The sequence below is a fragment of the Tupaia chinensis genome, unplaced genomic scaffold (genome assembly GCF_000334495.1).
Source record: "Tupaia chinensis unplaced genomic scaffold, TupChi_1.0 Scaffold143551_1, whole genome shotgun sequence".
Classification (NCBI taxonomy): Eukaryota; Metazoa; Chordata; class Mammalia; order Scandentia; family Tupaiidae; genus Tupaia; species Tupaia belangeri.
The window spans coordinates 297,306-300,556 of NW_006203395.1; the positions used below are offsets into that span (position 1 = coordinate 297,306).

The window sequence follows — 3,251 nt, forward strand, 5'->3', positions numbered from 1 at the left end:
CTCAATATAGGATTAATAAAAAGCATCCATTCCCCACGCCGAATCGCAGAAGACTAAGGGCCACTTCCGTGTTCACAGAGTACACAGACGCACCGCGCAAGCAGGTAAAAGAGACCGGTGAAGGCCAACATGTAAACACCCTCTAGTAACCCCCAAAGATTCATCCGTAACCTCAACACAGGTCAATCAAGTCTCCTTGCTAGAGGAGAATGGCGGAGAATTTGACGAAAACGGCTGTGACCCCTGTCTGGAAGGGTGCCTTACGACAGGGGCATGAATTTCTGAAACAAATCACAGAAGTGGCCCCAGTGCTAAGTGGTCAGCGCGGGACTGCCTCTCTCCGGGGACCGTTCCTGCAGACACGGGTTGCGTCAGTGGCTTGCGGACGGGGTGCTGCCTGCTGCCAGATTTTATCACAGGAGGCTGGAGGTTACACCCCAGGCTCTCCGACACCCCCGGGCGCTGGGTCACGCTGCGCATCCTCCATGGACTCCCCCTGCCCCGGGAAGAGAACCCCGGACCGAGGAATCATAGAGAGCTCGGAGTTGGCGCGGCTCACGGTGGGCGGACAGGGAGGAACAGCGAGCGACGGCCTTGGAGTGAAGCAAAGCCGAGGTGGGGAGCCTGTGGCCCTCGCGGCTCGTGTGTAAGCCTAGACGCTTCCGTGTGTGCGGTTAGGTCTGCGTGAGTTCCAGACTGCGGAGAGCCGCACGCACTGGTCCAGGGTGGAAGGGGGTAAAGACACAGGCGTGCTTTTGCCTTTGACTCTGCACATCGTGTGTGGTTTGATTTGATTGAGTAGATACTTGGAAGTTTTTAATTACAAGAAAGGCAAGTTTCGGTTACTCGAGAATTTAGATTTTTCCCTATGTGCAGGTATCACTTGCTATTGACCAGGGCGCTGTAACTGAACAACTTCCGCGGGCCTTAACAGCATCTCAACAACTTCAGCCCACGGAAGCCCGGAAGCCCAGCCCGTGCCTACAGTTAATCCGAGAGCAGAGAACAATCCGAGGTTCCGGGAGTCACCTGTGTTGGAACAGAGCGGACAGTCGCGTGCATCGTGGTTCCACGCTGCCCCCTGGAGGTCTTTTTAAAAAAATCCCTAGAGATAGGCCAGAAACTTAATTACTGAGATTCGCTGCATAAGTGCTTCTAAAAACCTAAAGTCAGCACTAATAACAGAATTAACTCTATACCGAAAATGTCCAAACACCAGGAAAGGTTGTTCAAATAATACCAAAATTATTTTGACTGGGAAGCTTATTTGGTGAAGAAATCTGTATTTACTTGACTACTTCATAATTTATGGAAATTAACCCATGAATTACTGTTTATCCGTAGAGAAGTTCTGTTTGAATTGTCCCGATGACAGAGAGAGCCCTGCCATTTTGTTTTCAATGGTTACTGAGAATATAAAGACAGAGACATGGTCATTCCCCTGAGAGAAAAGTAAGAGAAATAAAAAAGGATGCTTGGCTTACTCTTTATGTCGTCCTGGGTCTTCTGAAGAAAAAACTCCTTCCGAGTTGCCTTTGGGCAGGAAAGATGGCTAACACTCAGTAAGTGCGGACTGGACAGGAATTGGTCATTTTGCTAGCATTCCTTGCTAAGGACTACGAGCCCATGAGTGACACATCATGTCACTTTGCCGGCCATCAGGAAGCGGGCCAGGGGAATAAGAAGTCCCCACAGGCCAGCCAGTGGCACAGTGATTAAGGGTCTGGACCCCACACGCTGCAGTGTGGTTCGTGGCCTGGAGCCGGGGCTTTAGAAACACAGCAGGTGTGAGTGCGTGCATGCCCCAAGCCCTGAGAGGAGGAGGAGAGGGGATTGTGCTGGGCCATTCTCCGGGAGCTCTCATTTTCTCTCTTCCTCTCCGTCTTGTTCCAGAGAGTGCATGAATCCTACCTAACTTTAAAAAGTCACCTCCTGGGAACCAGCAGTTAGCGTAATGGCTATGTCGCTGGACTCCCACATAGTCAACCGCAGTTCGCGTCCCGGACCTGGTGGCTTAAAACTCACGCCGGGCACGTGTGCGTGCGTGCCCAAGATCCCGAGAGGAGAGTGGAGGAGAAGGGATTGCGGCGTGACCATCCCCCCTGGGGGGTGATTTCTCGCTTTCTGTCTCTGTCTCTCTCTGTCTGTCTGGCGAGCACACGCGCCCTACAGTGAAAATCTCTCAAAAAAAAAAAAAAAGTCACCTCCTAACTCTGAGCTGACCAAGGCACTGCCAGGTTCCCCGGGAAGGGTCTCCTCTCTAGCGCCCCTTTCTACTCCACAACTAGTAATACTCCTCTCCCCTTTGCCTTTTGGGGTTTTTTGAAAGTTTATTTATTCATTTCTTCCATGAATGAGAGAGACGGCCCCCAGCAGGACACCCAGCTTCAGACAGCCCTGGGACATGGGCACGCATGTGGCAGCGACTCGGGGTGGCTCTGGGACTCCGCCCAGCTCAGCCCAGCACAGGGCTCAGCCCCCCACCACCACCCACACCCTGCCTGGCTTTATCGCAACGTCCCCCACCTCACTGGGTTCTATCTGCCCATGCCCGGGCCACGTCTACCCTGACAAGGTGGCTGCCCTTCCTGGGGTGCTCACGTTCTCTCCCAAAGTCCTGTGGAGCTGCTGGCCTTTACCAACACCCCGAGTCCCCCCCCCCGACTGTAGCCGTCTGGTGACGGTTGTGTCGACCCCTGTCCCTCCCGTGCGTGCCTGGAGCATCGTGGCAGTGCTCCGGCCTGCAGAGGCTGCTGCCGGCCAGGCAGGGTGGGTCCAGAGTGACAGAGACGCCTAACCTGGGACATCTGGTCCCTGAGCCCACGTCCCTGGCCACATCACACCAAAGAGTCTGTCCCTTCAGCAGCAGTTTTCAGAGGATGAGCCTATTTTTCTATTCCCACATCACCCAGAACTTGTCAGAGACGGTTGCCAGGTCTCACCCTGAACCTGGGGAAATCCAAGCTTGGACAAGGCCCCGAGGTGATGCCAGAGAACCGCCATTCCCCTGACGGGATGCTCAGGCAGCTATCCTGTTTCACCGTCACCAGGTCGCAGCCTCCACTAAGCACAGGCCTGGGTGGCCAGCCACCAGGAGGCCACCACAGCCCCAAGACCCCAGCCAGTGTCTTAGATCCCCAACCCCCACTCCACTCCCACCCCAACCCCAGCGTCACGGCAGAATGCGAGGCTGATTCAGACCCCTCCCATGCTCTGTGCCTCCCCGCACAGCAGCCTAGCCTGGGCGACAG

General features: G+C 54.7%; 1 long non-coding RNA gene across 1 annotated transcript in view; it reads left to right on the top strand.

The window, feature by feature from the left end:
- The window catches only part of LOC114005206 (uncharacterized), a 17,116-nt gene that overhangs the window by 3,351 nt on the left and 10,514 nt on the right, over positions 1–3,251 (top strand). The window lies entirely within an intron of this gene.